Genomic DNA, 23,114 nt, shown 5'->3' with positions numbered 1-23,114 from the left:
TAGTATTTTTTGCTCTTAATAAAGGTGTGATTATTTTTGCACTTCTCGTCTGTCTGATTCCTGGCACCCTGAAATTACGCAAAGGCAATGAATCCTGATGGTGCTAATAATCCACCTTTACCTGCCATCATTTCCAGGATGGATGTACACGATCACCGCTTGGATCAATTTGCACTAGCCCTGCAAACCCTGCTGACTCGCACTTCACATTTGGACCAAAGTGTCGAGCAATTTATGGCTGCTTCTATTTCCGCTGCTGCACCTATGCCTACCAGGAGCATGTCCGGTTCTGTACCTCTACCTCAGCGATATGGAGGTGATCCTATTCAGTGCAGAGGGTTTTTGAACCAGGTCGGCATTTACTTTGAGATGTTACCTCAGGTGTTTCCCTCTGACAGAGCTAAGGTGGGATTTCTCATCTCGTTACTCTCTGACGCAGCTCTTGCCTAAGCTAATCCCTTGTGGGAGACAAATAAACCTGTGATTCCAAATTACCCTGAATTTGTGGCCTCCTTTCAAAGGGTATTTGATGTTCCGGCTCGCTCCTCCTCTGCTGCTAAAAGACTCATGTCCATTCAGCAAGGTACAAGATCTGTTGCTCAGTATGCTATTGAGTTACGTACGCTTGCTGCAGAGGTAGGTTGAAATAATGAAGCCCTTGTTGCTGCCTTCTTTCATGGGCTCTCTGATGCGATTAAAGACGAAGTTGCTGCCAGAGATTTACCAGAGGATCTCGAGGCATTGGTGTCTTTTTTGATCCTAATTGACATCAGGATCTGAGAGAGGCCCTCTTTCAAGGAGCGCTTGCGGAAGCCTCCTGTTCCGTTGTCTCCTACGTGTTCATTCCCACCCATGCCTCCTGGTCCCGAGTCACCAGGTACTGCTGAGCCGATGCAGTTGGGATTCACGCGTCTCTCCGCGGCGGAGAGGGCCTTTAAGAGGAGGGAGGGGCTCTGCCTCTATTGTGGGTTACAGGGACACCTTTTGAAGTCTTCTCCTACACGGCCGGGAAACGCTCACACCTAAGGTCCTGTCGGGGGCAGACCTTGGGTGGTTTATCCTCGTCCCCGGAACCGCTTAAGGAGAAACCTTTGATCACGGTTGTCCTTTCCTGGGTGGACTCCTCCATAGTCACTCAGGCTCTTGTTGACTCCGGTGCTGCGGGCTATTTCATTGACAGTGCTTTTGTATCAAAGCACTACATTCCTGTTTTGCCTCGGTCCGTTCTGCTTGCTATTTAGGCCATTGATGGCAGGCCCCTTCAGCCCACACTCGTTATTCACGAAACTGCTCCGTTGTCCATGGCTGTTGGGGCTCTCCATTTTGAAATCCTCCAGTTCCAGGTGATTAACTCTCCGCATTTTCCAGTTGTTCTGGGTTATCCCTGGCTCCAAAAGCACAATCCCAGTCTTGACTGGCGCAGGTCCGAAATTTTGTCATGGTCCCCGCAATGTATTTCCACTTGTTTTCGGAAAACAGTTAAAGTCTTGTGCACTTCTTCATTATCTCAATTGCCAGAGGAGTACCTAGAGTTTCTAGACGTTTTTGACAAGGTGCGTGCCGGTACGTTGCCTCCCCACCGGTCTTGCGTTTGTGCCATAGACCTGCAACCCGGAGCCATTCCTCCTCGGGGCCGGGTGTGCCCTCTGTCTGTTGCAGAGAATTGTGCCATGGAGGAGTATGTTGCCGATCCTCTGTCGCGGGGGATCATCCGCAAATTCTGCTCTCCTGCAGGGGCTGGTTTCTTCTTTGTAAAGAAAAAGGGTAGGAAAAAAGGGTGGTCTTAACTCGCCACCCCTTTTCTTTACAAAGAAGAAACCAGCCCCTGCAGGAGAGCAGAATTTGTGGATGATCCCCCGCGACATCGATTATAGGGGTCTTAATCGTCTTACCATTAAGAATGCTTACCCTATTCCGCTCATTACGGAACTCTTTGACAGCCTCAAGAGAGCTACGGTCTTTACTAAAGTTGATTTGAGAGGAGCGTACAATCTCGTTAGGATTAAGGAGGGCCACGAATGGAAAAAAGCATTTAACACCAGGAGCGGGCATTTTGAGTATCTTGTAATGCCCTTTGGCCTATGTAATGCTCCTGCTGTTTTTCAGTACTTTATTAATGATGTCCTACGAGATATGTTGCAACAGTGTGTTGTGGTGTACTTAGACGACATCCTCATACACTCACCCACACTTGAGGCTCATAGTTCCATCAGACTCAATTAACCTTCCTAGGTTATGTTATCTCCGTTGCAGGGTTCTCCATGGATCCTGATAAGTTATCTGCAGTTCTGCAGTGGCCTTGCCCAGTTGGTCTTCGGTCTATACAACGTTTTTTGGGGTTCGACAATTACTATAGAAAGTTTGTTAAAAACTTTTCTTCTTTTGTCAAACCTATCACAGACATGACCCATAAAGAGAATGATACACTCCATTGGTCACCTACTGCCATTAAGGCCTTTGATAGTCTTAAGACTGCCTTTGCTGCCGCTCCAGTTCTGGCTCATCCTAATCCTGTCCTGCCTTTCGTTCTTGAGGTCGATGCGTCTGAGACTGGAGTAGGTGCCCTCTTGTCTCAACGTCTTACGCCTGACGGTTCCTTGTATCCGTGCGATTTCATCTCTAAGAAATTGTCTCCAGCGGAGTGCAATTATGAAACTGGCGACAGGGAATTACTGGCCATAATTTTGGCACTCAAGGAATGGAGGCATCTTCTCGAGGGTACTAGCGTGCCAGTGCTCATTCTTACTGACCACAAGAATTTAACTTATCTATCTGAAGCAAAACGTTTGTCGCCCCAACAGGCCAGATAGGCGCTATTTTTGTCTCCTTTTAATTATGTGGTCTCCTACCTGCCTGGTAGTAAGAATGTTAGGGCTGATGCCCTCTCTCAACAATTTTCGCCTCTGTCCAAGGAGGAGTCTGTACCTACTCCTGTTATACCTCCTGACCATATTTTGGCTACCATACGTACTAATTTGACTTCTCCCTTGGGGGAGGAGATTCTGGCTGCACAAACCAACGCACCTCCTGAGAAACCTAGTGGTAATTATTTTGTTCCTGAGAATCTTTGAACTAAACGTTTGCACACTTACCACTATCCTAAAGCCGCAGGTCACCCAGGCAAGAACCAAATGATTTGGTCTGTCACTCGACAATTCTGGTGGCCAGCTCTTCGTTCTGATGTTGCTGCGTATGTTGCCTCCTGCTCAGTTTGTGCACAGAATAAGACTCCTCAACGTCTTCCTGTGGGTCTTCTTCAACCTATTGCTAATGGTGAGCGTCCTTGGACACATCTTTCCATGGACTTCATTGTCGAGCTCCCTGTTTCCAATGGCAATACTGTTATCCTTATGGTGGTTGACCGTTTTTCTAAAATGTCACATTGCATTCCCTTGATGAAGCTGCCTACCGCTGCAGCGCCAAAAGTTCCAGGCTGATCGTAGGCGTCTGCCCGCACCTTCCTACCAGGTTGGTGAGAGAGTTTGGCTGTCCTCCCGCAACTTGGACCTTCGTGTGCCTTCCAATAAATTGGCTCCCCGTTATGTTGGTCCTTTTTGAATACTCCGACGGGTTAATCCTGTGGCCTACGCTCTTGACCTTCCTCCTGCTTTGAGCATCTCCAGTGTTTTTCATGTCTCCCTCTTGAAACTATTGGTTTGTAATCGGTTTACCACTGTGTTGCCTCGTCCCTGTCCTATCTTTTTTGACAACCATGAGGAGTATGAGGTCAGCAGCATTATTGACTCCCGTATGTCCAGAGGTCGTGTACAGTATTTGGTTCACTGGAGGGGCTACGGTCCGGAGGAGCGTTCTTGGGTTACCTCCTCTGATGTTCATGCTCCCGCCCTCCTCTGTGCCTTCCATGCCCGTTTCCCCAATAAGCCTTTTGTCCTACCGCGGGGGAGGGGTCGTTGAGGGGAGGGTACTGTCAGGGTTTTTTGCCTGTTTTGTTTGCCATGTGCTGCTAGAAGCCATTTTACTCACCTCTCTTCCTGACTATGGTGCATTGTGGGGGATGCTGCTCATTTCCTGCACTTCCTTTTATGGCCAGACTGGTGTGCATCATCCGTGTGAGACAAGATGCAGTCTCAGAATTGTGATGTCATCACTTATTATTTAAAGGGCCTCTGTTCAGTATGCTTTGCCTTTGCGTTGTCTCAGACCTGTTTGTGAGAGTTCCTGTGCATTACCTGGCTGCCTGACGTCCTTCCTGGTTCCTGATCCCTGGCTTGTTCTTGACTCTGCTGTTTTCCTTGTTGCTGATTTTTGCTCGTCTGACTATTCGTTTTGGCTCCTGACTCGGCTCGTCTGACTACCAGCTCTGGTTTTGACTCCTGGCTTGTTATTTGACTTGCGGACTTTTTATTATTTTTTGCTATTAATAAAGGTGTGATTATTTTTGCACTTCTCGTCTCAGTCTGATTCCTGGCACCCTGACAATAACACTATTAAATATTAATACTGCATAAATATATTTTTACATGTTTTCATCTACTGCAAAGGGATCCAATGCAGTTGTATATGTACAGTATGTCTATGTCAAAGCCCTTTGTCTGACTTTTTTTTTTTCTAACACCTGAGACCTCATATCTTTGAGCCCTTATAACTTTTTTGTGCAATATTTTTTTAAAATTTTTTATTAGATGGTGTTATTATGAGTGTAACTGTAGTGTGTAATTTATTTTTCATGTCTTTTGTGACACTTTTTTTGTTCCGCGAAACAGTTAACCAGAGCTCTTCAGGACGTGGTAATCATTTTAAGGAAAATTGCGATTGTGCTCAAGCGATCGCATTTACTTTCAACTTGTAATACAGGTGGAAAACCTGACACGGGCAAGCACCCGCGATATACCCCTTATCACTTGCGCATAATTGTTAGCGCTCCGCTCATAATCTGGCCTATAGTGTGTAGCAGGATAGGTTAAAGTCTTAACATTCCCAAGAGGTACAGAAAGAGCTTCACTGTGCATAGCCTATAACCTGTGCATGTTACTTTTTTCTAACAATCATGTTCCCACCTCTCCCCCCTTCAATCCATCCTAAATGCCTCTGTCAGGCTTATCCACCTTTCCCGTTGCTCTGTATCTGCTGCACCTTTCTGCAATCCCCTTTATTAGCTCCCCACTACCTATCGTCTCTAATCAACAAATATACTCCAGCCCGCCCACTAAGATCCAACAATGACCTTCTCCTTGCATCTGCGACTATCACCTCTTCCCATGCTAGACTGCAGGATTTCTGTTGTGTGGAACATACCCTCTGGAACGCTCTCCCTTGTGCTGTCAGACATTCCCCCTTATCTTTCCTCTTTTAAATGCTCCCTGAAGACATTTTTTTTCAGAGAAGCCCACAACCCAACTCAGTAATAAATTAATTCCGCTTACCTAAATGTCCCCTCATCTAACACTGTATTAACATAATTTTCACTCTTGCAGTCCTCACCTCCTGTTTCTCAACCTTTTCTAGATTGTAAGTTCCCATGGTAATAAGGCCCTCAATTCCTCCTGTATGTGTTTGTCAAATTTTGTTTCATCACTTACAAGTTTTATATCATGGTTTTATTTAAATGAATTGTACCCATGGACAGCTGCGGAATATGTTGAAACGTCATAAATAAAGTATAAAAAGAATAATACATCAAGTAATGATCTACTCAAATAAATTGTAGATACGTGCATTCAGATACTTTGTTAGTATCAAAATGCATAAGAAGGCGGCCGCTCGTGACCAATGGCTCTGTGCAAATCCAGATCTTGGTGTGTAGCACTTTCACAAGGAGAAATCCAGCTCAGAAAAAAGGCTGAAGGCCGCGACTGGTCACCTTCTTCGGCATTTGAATACTACCAAAGTATCTTAGTGCACATATTTAGTAAATTGTCTTTTATTTATCCAATAGTTTTTAGTCTGTTAGTCTCTTCCAAACATCTTATTACATGTTAATAAACCTCTCTTATAATCCAAAACAATTACACAGTTTTTGTTCCATTAAATAAGCAATCAAAAATCTGATCTTCTTTCATTCTCTTGTGATATTAGTATTATTGGGTTAGTAATAAAGCAAATCACATGAACGTGTGGGTAGAGGATAAGCTTTCTAGCAAGAGTTGCACGTAGGAAGAAAACAGCTAAAATAAATCAGCACAGAAACAAAAGGAAGTAGCCTTGAAAATTTGTCAATGGAAACATCATTATGAACCCTAAAAAGATATGGCTAGATTATGAGTTTTGCAGTATGAGGGGTGTGGTACTAACTTGCATGTTATTGTCAACGCTCACTTACCTACAGCGCTGGTATTACAGGTTTTCATAAACCCGGCGTTAACAGGCAAGAAGTGAGCGTAGAGCAAAATTGAGCTCCATACCGCACTCCAATACCAGCGCTGCTTAAGTCAGTGGTGAGCTGGTTTTACGTGCTCGTGCACGATTTCACCATAGATATCAATGTGGAGAGCAGGCTGAAAAAAAGTCTAGCACCTGCAATAAAGCAGCGTAAAGCTCCGTAACGCACATTTTATGTTTACACCTAACACCCTAACATGAACCCCGAGTCTAAACACCCCTAATCTTACACTTATTAACCCCTAATCTGCCGCCCCCTACATCGCTGACACCTACATTATACTTATTAACCCCTAATCTCCCGCACCCAATACCATCGCACTCCCGCATTGCAAACACTAGTTAAATATTATTAACCCCTAATCTGACACCCCTAACATCGCCGCCACCTACCTACATTTATTAACCCCTAATCTGCCGCCCCCAATGTCGCCGCCACTATACTAAAGTTATAAACCCCTAAACCTAAGTAACCCTAACACCCCCTAACTTTAATATAATTTAAAGAAATCTAAATAAAAATTACTATCATTACCTAAATAATTTCTATTTAAAAATAAATACCTGTAAAATAAACCCTAAGCTAGCTACAATATAAAATAATAGTTACATTGTATCTAGCTTAGGGTTTATTTTTATTTTACAGGCAAGTTTGTATTTATTTTAACTAGGTAGAATAGTTACTAAATAGTTATTAACTGTCACGGATACCAGGCTGCAAGGGTTAAACCCCTACCCCCTATAACCTCACCCCTGTTGTTATCTAGTCTAGGTGTGAAGTGTCTTTCTGTTATTGTGTGAGTCATCCATTGTCCTTTTGTAAGTCAGGATGTGATTAGAATCTTGTTTAACTAACCATTGTCTGATGTTTGTCTCGTATAATATTTGTTTCTATTTGTGTAGTAACTACCCCCATTTGTTGTGTGAGTCATCCATTGTTCTTTTGTAAATCAGGATGTGATTAGAATCTTGTTTAACTAACCATTGTCTGATGTTTGTCTCATTGTATAATATTTGTGTAGTAACTACCCCCATTTGTTGTGTGAGTCATCCATTGTCCTTTTGTAAGTCAGGATGTGATTAGAATCTTGTTTAACTAACCATTGTCTGTTGTTTGTCTCATTGTATAATATTTCTTTCTATTTGTGTAGTAACTACCCCCATTTGTTGGAAATGTATAAAAGCTGTGTTTTCTGTGCAATAAAGCAGTTCTTGTTTCACCTGAATGCTAGTCTGTCTAGTTATTTGGGTGGGCTCCAGCTAAAATCACTTTCCTGGGCTACATAGCAGCCTGTTCCAGGCAGAGAAAGGATCCTCAGGCAGAGCTAACCAGTCTGGGTAGCTGGAGTCTGCCACGGGTGGAACCCTGGGTACTGATGCTGTCGGGCATCAGGGGTGGCTACAGGCTGTGGTCACTTGCCAGCTACATAGCTGCAGTCGGCAGGGAGGAAGCAGGACCTGTTTGGCGGAGCTACCCAGTCGGGGTAGCCGGGGTATCCGTCACATTAACTATTTACTAACTACCTAGTTAAAATAAATACAAATTTACCTGTAAAATAAAACCTAACCTGTCTTACACTAACACCTAACCTTACACTGCAATTAAATAAATTAAATTAATTAAATACAATTACCTAAATTACAAAAAAAAAACTAAATTACACAAAATAAAAAAGAAATTATCAGATATTTAAACTAATTATACCTAATCTAATAGCCCTATCAAAATAAAAAAAAAACCCTAGCCTACAATAAACTACCAATAGCCCTTAAAAGGGCTTTTGCGGGGCATTGCCCCAAAGAAATCAGCTCTTTTACCTGTAAAGAAAATACAAACCCCCCCCCCCCCCAACAGTAAAACCCACCACCCACTCAACCAGACGGCATCGTCTATCTTCATCCATCTGGCGCGGAGCGGCTCCATCTTCAAGACATCCGGCGCGGAGCATCCTCTTCCGACGACTAAAGACAAATGAAGGTTCCTTTAAATGACGTCATCCAAGATGGCATCCCTTTAATTCCGATTGGCTGATAGAATTCTATCAGCCAATCGAAATTAAAGGTGAAAAAATCCTATTGGCTGATGCAGCGCTGGTATTACAGGTTTTCATAAATAAAAATTACTATCATTACCTAAATAATTCCTATTTAAAAATAAATACTTACCTGTAAAATAAACCTTAAGCTAGCTTCAATATAGCTAATAGTTACATTGTATCTAGCTTAGGGTTTATTTTTATTTTACAGGTAAGTTTGTATTTACACTGTCTTACACTAACACCTAACCTTACACTACAATTAAATAAATTAAATTGATTAAATACAATTACCTAAATTAAAAAAATACACTAAATTGCACAAAATAAAAAAAGAAATTATCAGATATTTAAACTAATTACACCTAATCTAATAGCCCTATCAAAATAAAAAAAGCCCCCCCCCCCCCAAATAAAATAAAACCCTAGCCTACAATAAACTACCAATAGCCCTTAAAAGGACCTTTTGCAGGGCATTTCCCCAAAGAAATCAGCTCTTTTACCAGTAAAAAAATACAAACACCCCCCAACAGTAAAACCAAACCCCCCAAATATAAACCTAACTAAAAAAACCTAAGCTCCCCATTGCCCTGAAAAGGGCATTTGGATGGGCATTGCCTCTTTTTCAATTGCCCAAAGCCTAATCTAAAACTTAAACCTTCCTCCAGACGGGCAGAAGTCTTCATCCACACGGCATCTTCTATCTTCATCCATCCGGCGCAGAGCGGCTCCATCTTAGAGACATCCGGCGCGGAGCATCCTCTTCTTCCGACGGCTAAAGACAAATGAAGGAATTAAAGGGACGCCATCTTGGATGAAAGGAACCTTCATTTGTCTTTAGTCGTTGGAAGAAGAGGATGCTCCGCGCCGGATGTCTTGAAGATGGAGCCCTGCCGGATGGATGAAGATAGACTCCTGCCCGTCTGGAGGACCACTTCTGCCGGCTTGGATGAAGACTTCTCCCGGCTTCATTGACACTTTAGTTATGAGTTTTATGCTACTGCTTTGTAGTGTAAAACTCATAACTACTGACTTTAGAATGCGTTACAAATCTTGCTGGATAGGCTGTACCGCTCACTTTTTTGAAATTTTACAAAAGTAGAAGAGTGACAATAAGAATATCATTCAAATGTTTCCAAGATTATTTTCAACTGAATATTAAAACCCTAATTCCTCCTCACAAAATAAATGTAAAATTAAGTATACGTTTGCAAACTTCCCAGTCCTTCATTATATGTAACTAAGCTGCTGCAAGAAAATAGACCATGTACAGGTACTTTGTATTTGTTTTCTATAAATAAATGTATTATTAACAAATAGAAAACATTAATAAAAGTCTTTTAAAAACAACCCTGTATTAAGTTATTCTTGACTTTTTAGCACTATTTGTAGAGCATGTCTGTTCAGCAAGCTCCTCTACATTAGTTGCCATCGCTGTGCATTGCTTTTCTGGAGCTGACTTTAACTATGTATTTAATATATTTGCATGTCAGATTGGCTAATACCAATGGGATGTCACTATGAGAAGCGTGGTTAATGAGCAATCACAGACAGCAAATAGGATGGGGGGGGGAATAAACACAGGGCAATGTTATAGCAGCTGTGGGCAGGCAGTGAAATTCCTTGTAAGAATCTGCCTTACATTCCCTGGCAGCTTTAGTGTTTACTTCAACTCAAGTTAAAAATTGGCATAAATTTGGTGGTGCAAGAGATAAGAATAATGGACAGTATCCTTGTAAGCACTTATTATTTTTGTTTTTCTACGGAGGCCAAGTTAATGCAAGACTTAGAGGCTTATTTATTAAAGGTCTGTCGGACCTGATCCCACAGTGCGGATCAGGTCCGACAGACCTCGCTGAATGCGGAGAGCAATACGCTCTCTGTATTCAGCATTGCAACAGCAGTTCTTGTGAGCTGCTGGTGCAACACCGCCCCCTGCAGACTCGCGGCCACCCGATCATACTCAATCAATTGTGGCGATCTCTGTCCGCCTGCTCAGAGCAGGCGGACAGGGTTATGGAGCAGCACTCTTTAGACCGCTGCTTCATAACTGCGTTTTCTGGCGAGCCTGCAGGCTCGCCAGAAACACGAGCCCTCAAGCTTCGTTCAGAGCTTGATAAATGGGCCTCTTAGGGTAAGCTTACTTCGGAGGAAGTAACTGTGAGGCAAAAAATATTTGTAAAGTAATATCAGCTTCCATTTTTTTTAATACTTTTCTTCCGTTTTACAAAAGTTAGAAAACGGTGTCAGGTGCATAATCTTATCCCCATTTTTTATAGGGATATAAAACAATTTGTTTCATTGTTGTAATAAAAAAGCACTAAGCTGTGTGTTATTAAAGGGGTAGTAAACTCAAAATTAAATGGAATTGATACATCATAAGGTTTTTTAAAAATTTCCAATTTACTTGTGTTATCAATTTTTCTTAGTTCTCTTGGTATCCTTTCTTGAGTGATTCTAGGTGAGCTCAGGAGCGTGCACGTGCCTTTAGCCATCTGGAAGCAATGCTTGCAATATTGTTTATAGTAATGTTATACATAGTTGCAAACACTGCTGCTATAGACACGTGCACACTCCTAAGCTCCTTAAGCCTACCTAGATTTACTCTTTAACAAAGGATACCAATAGAACAAAGAAAAATTGATAATAGAAGTACAGTGGCAAGTTGTTTAAAATTACATGTTCATCGTCGTAGGCGGAGCTTCGCATACGTGTAGCAGAGCATTCGAGTGTTGGGAGAACACACGCCAGTCATCTCGATACGGAGTAGCCCTAGTGTGCTCAATGGTTCCATAATCACGGGTAGATTATTGCTGTGGAAACAAGGCACGTATTGTCGACCGCACTTACTAGATAAAGAGAGTCCCACTTGTCAGGGGCAGTAAGGGAAAGCTCCAATCCCTGCTCATACAATGCGACGCTCAACAAGCTGGCTATATGGCCGCCAAGATAGCGCAACCTGTTTGATGAGCCACAAGCTGCGGAAGCAAGACCCTCCCATAATCTCCACCGAGTGTGCAGTTTGTGTGGGATATGCCCTCATGTTGAATGTCTATATCCTAACCGGTGGAGTAGGAGGTGAGTCCCTCAAGAGCAAGATTCAGGAACGACATCGGTAAAAGGGAGCTTCAGCGCTTCTATAGAGAAGAAAACAGAAGCCATATCTGATAGCTGCAGGTAGCTGGGCCCTTACCTCTACGGCTCTTGAACCTTACAAAGTAAAAATATCCCGCGGAAGATTTGCGGAGAAGGAAAAGGCTGTGTATATCATAGCATACAGCAGAAGACAAGATGGTTCAGCAGAGGATACCTGGTCATCAAGGGGAAAGATAAGTAACTCTGACTTCATATTACCCGTCATTGCTGGGAATGGTAGCCCTTTAAATGTAGGGCTTGTCACCAAAGTTTTTAGAAGGCCAAAGGCTGAAATCTATCGATCTGTCTAGGTGGCTGTTATAAAAGTAAAAAAAAAAAAGTGCATTGACGGTAGACTGTGTTTATTTTCAATATAGCTGTTATATTAATGCAGGGAATAGAAGCCATTAAATCATAAGACGGGCACTAAAAGAGGCTATAAAGGGGCTGAGGCCCTGAATCTGTCTGAGTACTTAACATAAGAAGGGATAAGAAAAAACTGTGTCATTCTTTGCAGCTTGTGGAAAAAAAGTGTCCATATTTCTCTTGTTAAGTGTATCCAGTCCACGGATCATCCATTACTTGTGGGATATTCTCCTTCCCAACAGGAAGTTGCAAGAGGATCACCCACAGCAGAGCTGCTATATAGCTCCTCCCCTCACTGACATATCCAGTCATTCTCTTGCAACTCTCAACTAAGATGGAGGTCGTAAGAGGAATGTGGTGTTTTATTCTTAGTTTATTTCTTCAATCAAAAGTTTGTTATTTTTAAATGGTACCGGAGTGTACTGTTTATCTCAGGCAGTATTTAGAAGAAGAATCTGCCTGCGTTTTCATGATCTTAGCAGAAGTAACTAAGATCCTTTGCTGTTCTCACATATTCTGAGGAGTGAGGTAACTTCAGAGGGGGAATAGCGTGCAGGTTTTCCTGTAATAAGGTATGTGCAGTTAAAATATTTTTCTAGGGATGGAATTTGCTAGAAAATGCTGCTGATACCGAAGTAATGTAAGTAAAGCCTTAAATGCAGTGATAGCGACTGGTATCAGGCTTATTAATAGAGATACATACTCTTATAAAAGTGTATTTTAAAACGTTTGCTGGCATGTTTAATCGTTTTTTACATATGTTTGGTGATAAAACTTATTGGGGCCTAGTTTTTTCCACATGGCTTGCTTGAATTTTGCCTAGAAACAGTTCCCTGAGGCTTCCCACTGTTGTAATATGAGTGGGAGGGGCCTATTTTAGCGTTTTTTTGCACAGCAAAAATTACAGACACAGACATCCAGCTTCTTCCTGCATGATCCAGGACTTCTCTGAAGGGCTCAAAAGGCTTCAAAAGTCGTATTGAGGGAGGTAAAAAGCCACAGTAGAGCTGTGGCAGTTGTTGTGACTGTTTAAAAAACGTTTTTGTCATTTGTTATTCCGTTTTTGGTATTAAGGGGTTAATCATCCATTTGCAAGTGGGTGCAATGCTTTGCTAACTTATTACATACACTGTAAAAATTTCGTTAGTGTAACTGCATTTTTTCACTGTTATTTCAAAATTTGGGAAAATTTGTGTTTCTTAAAGGCGCAGTAACGTTTTTTATATTGCTTGTAAACTTGTTTTAAAGTGTTTTCCAAGCTTGCTAGTCTCATTGCTAGTCTGTTTAAACATGTCTGACACAGAGGAACCTACTTGTTCATTATGTTTGAAAGCCATGGTGGAGCCCCATAAGAGAATGTGTACTAAATGTATTGATTTCACCTTAAACTGTAAAGATCAGTCTTTATCTATAAAAGAATTATCACCAGAGGGTTCTGTCGAGGGGGAAGTTATGCCGACTAACTCTCTCCACGTGTCAGACCCTTCGCCTCCCGCTCAGGGGACGCACGCTAATATGGCGCCAATTACATCAGGGACGCCCATAGCGATTACCTTGCAGGACATGGCTGCAATCATGAATAATACCCTGTCAGAGGTATTATCTAGATTGCTTGAATTAAGAGGCAAGCGCGATAGCTCTGGGTTTAGGAGAGATACAGAGCGCGCAAATGCTGTTAGAGCCATGTCTGATACTGCGTCACAGTATGCAGAACATGAGGACGGAGAGCTTCAGTCTGTGGGTGACATCTCTGACTCGGGTAAACCTGATTCAGAGATTTCTAATTTTAAATTTAAGCTTGAGAACCTCCGTGTATTGCTTGGGGAGGTATTAGCTGCTCTGAATGACTGTAACACAGTTGCAATTCCAGAGAAATTGTGTAGGCTGGATAGATACTATGCGGTGCCGGTGTGTACTGACGTTTTTCCTATACCTAAAAGGCTTACAGAAATTATTAGCAAGGAGTGGGATAGACCCGGTGTGCCCTTTTCCCCACCTCCTATATTTAGAAAAATGTTTCCAATAGACGCCACTACACGGGACTTATGGCAGACGGTCCCTAAGGTGGAGAGAGCAGTTTCTACTTTAGCAAAGCGTACCACTATCCCGGTTGAGGACAGTTGTGCTTTTTCAGATCCAATGGATAAAAAATTGGAGGGTTACCTTAAGAAAATGTTTATTCAACAAGGTTTTATTTTACAGCCCCTTGCATGCATTGTGCCTGTCACTGCTGCGGCGGCATTCTGGTTTGAGTCCCTGGAAGAGGCCATCCAGACAGCTCCATTGAATGAAATTATTGACAAGCTTAGAACGCTTAAGCTAGCTAACTCATTTGTTTCTGATGCCATTGTTCATTTGACTAAACTAACAGCTAAGAATTCCGGATTTGCCATCCAGGCGCGTAGGGCGCTATGGCTTAAATCCTGGTCAGCTGACGTGACTTCAAAGTCTAAATTACTCAACATTCCTTTCAAGGGGCAGACCTTATTCGTGCCTGGCTTGAAGGAAATTATTGCTGACATTACTGGAGGCAAGGGTCATACCCTTCCTCAGGACAGGGCCAAATCAAAGGCCAAACAGTCTAATTTTCGTGCCTTTTGAAATTTCAAGGCAGGAGCAGCATCAACTTCCTCCGCTTCAAAACAAGAGGGAACTGTTGCTCATTCCAGACAGGCCTGGAAACCTAACCAGTCCTGGAACAAGGGCAAGCAGGCCAGAAAGCCTGCTGCTGCCCCCAAGACAGCATGAAGGAACGGCCCCCTATCCGGAAACGGATCTAGTGGGGGGCAGACTTTCTCTCTTCGCCCAGGCGTGGGCAAGAGATGTTCAGGATACCTGGGCGTTGGAGATCATATCTCAGGGATATCTTCTGGACTTCAAAGCTTCTCCTCCACAAGGGAGATTTCATCTTTCAAGGTTATCAGCAAACCAGATAAAGAAAGAGGCATTCCTAAGCTGTGTGCAAGACCTCCTAGTAATGGGAGTGATCCATCCAGTTCCACGGACGGAACAAGGACAGGGATTTTATTCAAATCTGTTTGTGGTTCCCAAGAAAGAGGGAACCTTCAGACCAATCTTGGATCTAAAGATCTTAAACAAATTCCTCAGAGTTCCATCATTCAAAATGGAAACTATTCGGACCATCCTACCCATGATCCAAGAGGGTCAGTACATGACCATAGTGGACTTAAAGGATGCCTACCTTCACATACCGATTCACAAAGATCATCATTGGTTCCTAAGGTTTGCCTTTCTAGACAGGCATTACCAATTTGTAGCTCTTCCCTTCGGGTTGGCCACTGCCCCGAGAATTTTTACAAAGGTTCTGGGCTCACTTCTGGCGGTTCTAAGACTGCAAGGCATAGCGGTGGCTCCGTATCTAGACGACATCCTGATACAGGCGTCAAGCTTTCAAATTGCCAAGTCTCATACAGAGATAGTTCTGGCATTTCTGAGGTCGCATGGGTGGAAAGTGAACGTGGAAAAGAGTTCTCTATCACCACTCACAAGAGTCTCCTTCCTAGGGACTCTTATAGATTCTGTAGAGATGAAAATTTACCTGACGGAGTCCAGGTTATCAAAACTTCTAAATGCTTGCCGTGTCCTTCATTCCATTCCACGCCCGTCAGTGGCTCAGTGCATGGAAGTAATCGGCTTAATGGTAGCGGCAATGGACATAGTGCCATTTGCGCGCCTGCATCTCAGACCACTACAATTATGCATGCTAAGTCAGTGGAATGGGGATTACTCAGATTTGTCCCCTCTACTAAATCTGTATCAAGAGACCAGAGATTCTCTTCTCTGGTGGCTTTCTCGGGTCCATCTGTCCAAGGATATGGCCTTTCGCAGGCCAGATTGGATGATTGTAACAACAGATGCCAGCCTTCTAGGTTGGGGCGCAGTCTGGAACTCCCTGAAGGCTCAGGGATTGTGGACTCAGGAGGAGAAACTCTTCCCAATAAATATTCTGGAGTTAAGAGCAATATTCAATGCTCTTATAGCTTGGCCTCAGTTAGCAACACTGAGGTTCATCAGATTTCAGTCGGACAACATCACGACTGTGGCTTACATCAACCATCAAGGGGGAACCAGGAGTTCCCTAGCGATGTTAGAAGTCTCAAAGATAATTCGCTGGGCAGAGTCTCACTCTTGCCACCTGTCAGCGATCCACATCCCAGGCGTAGAGAACTGGCAGGTGGATTTTCTAAGTCGTCAGACTTTTCATCCGGGGGAGTGGGAACTCCATCCGGAGGTGTTTGCTCAACTGGTCCATCATTGGGGCAAACCAGAACTGGATCTCATGGCGTCTCGCCAGAACGCCAAGCTTCCTTGTTACGGATCCAGGTCCAGGGACCCGGGAGCAACGCTGATAGATGCTCTAGCAGCTCCTTGGTTCTTCAACCTGGCCTATGTGTTTCCACCGTTTCCTCTGCTCCCTCGACTGATTGCCAAAATCAAACAGGAGAGAGCATCGGTGATTCTGATAGCGCCTGCGTGGCCACGCAGGACCTGGTATGCAGACCTAGTGGACATGTCATCTCTTCCACCATGGACTCTGCCTCTGAGGCAGGACCTTCTAATACAAGGTCCTTTCAATCATCCAAATCTAATTTCTCTGAGACTGACTGCATGGAGATTGAACGCTTGATTCTATCAAGGCGTGGCTTCTCTGAGTCAGTCTTTGATACCTTAATACAGGCTCGGAAGCCTGTCACCAGGAAAATCTACCATAAGATATGGCGTAAATATCTTTATTGGTGTGAATCCAAGAGTTACTCATGGAGTAAGGTTAGGATTCCTAGGATATTGTCCTTTCTCCAAGAGGGTTTGGACAAAGGCTTATCAGCTAGTTCTTTAAAAGGACAGATCTCTGCTCTGTCTATTCTTTTGCACAAGCGTCTGGCAGAAGTTCCAGACGTCCAGGCATTTTGTCAGGCTTTGGTTAGGATTAAGCCTGTGTTTAAAACTGTTGCTCCCCCGTGGAGCTTAAACTTGGTTCTTAAAGTTCTTCAAGGAGTTCCGTTTGAACCCCTTCATTCCATTGATATTAAACTTTTATCTTGGAAAGTTCTGTTTTTGATGGCTATTTCCTCGGCTCGAAGAGTCTCTGAGTTATCTGCCTTAGATTGTGATTCTCCTTATCTGATTTTTCATTCAGACAAGGTAGTTCTGCGTACCAAACCTGGGTTTTTACCTAAGGTGGTTTCTAACAGGAATATCAATCAAGAGATTGTTGTTCCATCATTGTGTCCTAATCCTTCTTCAAAGAAGGAACGTCTTTTGCATAATCTGGACGTAGTCCGTGCCTTGAAGTTTTACTTACAGGCTACTAAAGATTTTCGCCCTGTTTGTCGTTTACTCTGGACAGAGGAGAGGTCAAAAAGCTTCGGCAACCTCTCTCTCCTTTTGGCTTCGGAGCATAATACGCTTAGCCTATGAGACTGCTGGACAGCAGCCCCCTGAAAGGATTACAGCTCATTCTACTAGAGCTGTGGCTTCCACCTGGGCCTTTAAAAATGAGGCCTCTGTTGAACAGATTTGCAAGGCTGCGACTTGGTCTTCGCTTCACACCTTTTCAAAATTTTACAAATTTGACACTTTTGCTTCTTCGGAGGCTGTTTTTGGGAGAAAGGTTCTACAGGCAGTGGTTCCTTCCGTTTAAGTTCCTGCCTTGTCCCTCCCATCCTTCGTGTACTTTAGCTTTGGTATTGGTATCCCACAAGTAATGGATGATCCGTGGACTGGATACACTTAACAAGAGGAAACATAATTTATGCTTACCTGATACATTTATTTCTCTTGTGGTGTATCCAGTCCACGGCCCGCCCTGTCCTTTTAAGGCAGGTCTAAATTTTAATATAACTACAGTTACCACTGCACTCTATGGTTTCTCCTTTCTCGTCTTGTTTCGGTCGAATGACTGGATATGGCAGTGAGGGGAGGAGCTATATAGCAGCTCTGCTGTGGGTGATCCTCTTGCAACTTCCTGTTGGGAAGGAGAATATCCCACAAGTAATGGATGATCCGTGGACTGGATACACCACAAGAGAAATAAATTTATCAGGTAAGCATAAATTATGTTTTTTCTTGTGGAAGCTTGTGTATAATTATACAGACTGCTATAAAATAACTGTTACCTTCTTTGGTTATTGGACGCTGTATTTGCAGACAATCTGGGGATAAACTGGGTCGGTGTTGGTTGGCCCTATGCGTCCGTATCTATTGTTGTTATAGACGGATAATATCTGCTTACTATTGGCAATTGGCGGGGGATAAATGGTTGATTTACTGTCATTAATGATACACCCTTGCATGTGCTCTCTCTTATGCAGAGTTATGTATCTTGTCTGTATATAAGAAAAGTAGAAGGTGTCTAATGTAAGGTTATTAACACTGGATATAAAAATAAGGGGTAAAAGTATATTGAGATTTTCCATATTACAAAGCGCTGGAAAACTCCTGATATAAAGTGTATAGGTCAAGTAAGGGGGAACTTAGATTTCATTAGGAATTGCTTTAATTTAAAAAGGAATCAATTGAGGTTTATTACATGTTCCCTACTGTATAGAAGGTTGATTGATTAGAGGGGGGGGGGGGCAATTCACAAATATTAGGGACGCTCACATATATGTTGCTAAGTTAGTGGTGGGGAATTTTTTTTTTCCCTCCAATGTGAATCACATATAAAGGTTAAGTCTGTAAGCACTAGTTTTACACGCCCCTCTAGAAAGAGACTTGTTTTAGTATTAACTATATTAACTATCTATTAAGCACCTAACATCACTATCTCCTATCATAAAGATAGCACGAGGCAGGCTATAAAAGCTGTGCTGTTTATTATTTTTTATTTTTACTGCACTCTATGGAAAAGTATATGCACAATATTAAAACTAAATCACCAGGGATGCCCCCCAAACAAAAAGAAAAAAAAGTAAAAGTAACACAGAGATTACAAATGATACCAGTATGGATGCTGGTACCCCTGTGGCTTTATTGGATTCCCAGAGTTTAGTGAGACAAATTACAGAAATGATCACTCCACAATTTGATCAACTACGCAAAGAATTCTCTATCCTTACAGCAGAAGTTAGGCAATTTGCTGCAAGAATAACAGAGGTAGAGAATAGGGTCTCAGACCTTGAGGACTTAACTACTACCCAAGATCATTTGATTAAATCTCATGAAAAATCTATCCTGACTTTACAAGCTAGAATGGAAGATAGGGCACGCATAAACAATTTGAGGATTATAGGGCTGCCCGAAACCTCAGAATATACGGACCTCATACATTTTGCAGCAGTAAAACTCCCAGAGCTATTGGGAATAAATCACCCTATAATTATAGAACGAGCCCATAGAATAGGCCAGTTGCGAGAACAAACTTCAGATAAACATGCAAGAAAGACTGTAATTATAAAACTACTTAATTTTCAAGACAAGGTAAACATCTTAAGACAATACAAGAAATCATTCAATAATGAGCCAGTGGCAATATTTCAAGATTTTTCAATAGATACATCTAAAAAAAGGAGAGAACTTACACCAATATGTACACAATTAATACATATGGGTATTCAAGCAACTGTCATTTATCCTTCAAAATTAAGGGTGGTACATAATACAGAAGTAAGGATATTTGAGACTAGACAGGCAGCTAAACAGTTTATTGATAGTGTGTTATGATCTATATGATTAACAGATTGGATTTTTTATACATGATACACAAAAGGATGTGGTATAGAACTAAAAATAGAAGTTTATGTTTAAATCTAAATATACATTGTTAAGAAGGATATGTCTTATTCAATGTATCAACATGGGAAAATCTTATATAAAGATGGTTTATTTGTTTTTAAAGGCACCGAGCAAGAGATACGATTGTGTTTTGTTTTGTTTTTTGTTTTTTTCCCTTCTCTCGCTCTCTTTTCTACCCCTCCTGTCTCCCACCCCCGCTCCCTCTTTCTATGCGTAACGTTAATTCTTTTTTTAACGCCATAAATGAATAAATTAGGTTTGAATATTATTTCCTGGAATGTGGGGGGTATATCATCACCTATAAAAAGGAAACTGATTATTAGCTCCCTCCAAAAACTGTCACCTGATATTGCTATCATCCAGGAAACCAATTTAAATTATGCTGAAGTAAATAAATTAAAAATTAAATGGGTTGGGGAAGTGATTTCTACACCATGTAAGGGAAGGAAAAAATGAGTAGCATGCCTCTTTAATAAAAAGTGTGATTTTGATATAAGATATGTAAAATCCTTAAGTTAAAAGATATTTGGCGGTTACAGAATCCGGATCAAAGACTGTGTACCTGTGAGTCCAAATCATATAAGACATTTTCTAGATTGGTCATGTTTCTAGTCAGTGAGAAATTGGTACATATGGAAATAAAGACAAAAATAAATTATATATATATCTCAGATCACGCTAATATTTCCCTAATAATACTTAATAAGTCACGTAATACAGGGAGTGCAGAATTTTTAGGCAAGTTGTATTTTTGAGGATTAATTTTATTATTGAACAACAACCATGTTCTCAATGAACCCAAAAAACTTATTAATATCAAAGCTGAATAGTTTTGGAAATAGTTTTTAGTTTGTTTTTAGTTATAGCTATTTTAGGGGGATATCTGTGTGTGCAGGTGACTATTACTGTGCATAATTATTAGGCAACTTAACAAAAAAACAAATATATACCCATTTCAATTATTTATTTTTACCAGTGAAACCAATATAACATCTCAACATTCACAAATATACATTTCTGACATTCAAAAACAAAACAAAAACAAATCAGTGACCAATATAGCCACCTTTCTTTGCAAGGACACTCAAAAGCCTGCCATCCATGGATTCTGTCAGTGTTTTGATCTGTTCACCATCAACATTGCGTGCAGCAGCAACCACAGCCTCCCAGATACTGTTCAGAGAGGTGTACTGTTTTCCCTCCTTGTAAATCTCACATTTGATGATGGACCACAGGTTCTCAATGGGGTTCAGATCAGGTGAACAAGGAGGCCATGTCATTAGATTTTCTTCTTTTATACCCTTTCTTGCCAGCCACGCTGTGGAGTACTTGGACGCGTGTGATGGAGCATTGTCCTGCATGAAAATCATGTTTTTCTTGAAGGATGCAGACTTCTTCCTGTACCACTGCTTGAAGAAGGTGTCTTCCAGAAACTGGCAGTAGGACTGGGAGTTGAGCTTGACTCCATCCTCAACCCGAAAAGGCCCCACAAGCTCATCTTTGATGATACCAGCCCAAACCAGTACTCCACCTCCACCTTGCTGGCGTCTGAGTCGGACTGGAGCTCTCTGCCCTTTACCAATCCAGCCACGGGCCCATCCATCTGGCCCATCAAGACTCACTCTCATTTCATCAGTCCATTAACCTTAGAAAAATCAGTCTTGAGATATTTCTTGGCCCAGTCTTGACGTTTCAGCTTGTGTGTCTTGTTCAGTGGTGGTCGTCTTTCAGCCTTTCTTACCTTGGCCATGTCTCTGAGTATTGCACACCTTGTGCTTTTGGACACTCCAGTGATGTTGCAGCTCTGAAATATGGCCAAACTGGTGGCAAGTGGCATCTTGGCAGCTGCACGCTTGACTTTTCTCAGTTCATGGGCAGTTATTTTGCGCCTTGGTTTTTCCACACGCTTCTTGCGACCCTGTTGACTATTTTGAATGAAACGCTTGATTGTTCGATGATCACGCTTCAGAAGCTTTGCAATTTTAAGAGTGCTGCATCCCTCTGCAAGATATCTCACTATTTTTTACTTTTCTGAGCCTGTCAAGTCCTTCTTTTGACCCATTTTGCCAAAGGAAAGGAAGTTGCCTAATAATTATGCACACCTGATATAGGGTGTTGATGTCATTAGACCACACCCCTTCTCATTACAGAGATGCACATCACCTAATATGCTTAATTGGTAGTAGGCTTTCGAGACTATACAGCTTGGAGTAAGACAACATGCATAAAGAGGATGATGTGGTCAAAATACTCATTTGCCTAATATTTCTGCACACAGTGTAGATCTCCGAATAGTCAGTTCTTTTTCCCTAGATACCTATTAAACAATATTAATTTTCAAGGCTGGATGAAAAATAAATGGAATGAGTTTTTTAGTTTTAATAGGTCATACAGAGAAAAACCAGAAATACTTTGGGAAAAAAGAAAGACATTTTTAGAGGGGAAATAAAAGCCTGGACCATTATCCAGAATAAAAAATATAAAGCAAGAGAAGTGCAACTTTCTAATACACTAAGGAACAGTTATAAAAAAATACATTGATAATCCAACTAATCAATTATGGAAAAATTATCATGAATATTTTTTAGAAAGGAATAACTTCCTTAATCACAAATTACAGCAGTCAGACTTGAGGAATAAGGCAACCTTATGAAGTTTTAATGGGAAAACTATGAGATAGATGGCACTTTTAGAAAATGAACATAAGAAAAAAAAACATGTATAAGTGCCATCATAAATAAGGAGCAAAGATGCACAAATAGTACAGATATTAAGGAGATTTTTTCTACTTCCAGCATATATACGCAGATCAAACAATTAACAATACCAATAAACAAAATTTCTGGAAGGGATTACAACTGCCAAAATTGACTAGGGAAAACCTAGAAATACTTAATGCTCCTATAGAACAAGAAGAAGTTTTAAAATCAATAGAGATAGCCCGTATAGGGAAAGCCCCAGGGCCAGATCAATTGCCAATAGAGTTCTATAAAATCCTTAAAGAGCAGATTGCCCCCACGTTAAAAGAGCTTTTTAATAAATACTATATACAAAATATTATGTCATCTCCCTATTTTTCAGTATCAACTATAAATTTAATACTTAAAGTTAAAGATCCAGAAAGAGTTGAGTCATATAGACCAATATCCCTTTTAAATAGCGACTATAAATTATAAATGACTATATTGGCATATAGACTCAAAAAGATAATAGACCCATTAATACATCGTGACCAGATGGAGTTCATGCAAGGGAAAAATGTGGCTAGGAATATGAGGAGATTACTTGTACTGATCGAAAATATCTGGCTTGAAGCCCAGAAACAAAATAATAAAAGCAAATCCTGTATGGATACGGCCCTTATAACAATTGATGCAGAAAAAGCCTTTGATTCAATCATATGGGACCATCTTCTAATATAACTGGATAAGTTTGGAATCAATGGCCACTCTACTAGGTTTGTTGATTTAATATATAAAAATG

This window comes from Bombina bombina, chromosome 6 (assembly GCF_027579735.1).
Source record: "Bombina bombina isolate aBomBom1 chromosome 6, aBomBom1.pri, whole genome shotgun sequence".
Taxonomy (NCBI): Eukaryota; Metazoa; Chordata; class Amphibia; order Anura; family Bombinatoridae; genus Bombina; species Bombina bombina.
Note: the sequence above shows the minus strand (reverse complement) of the source record.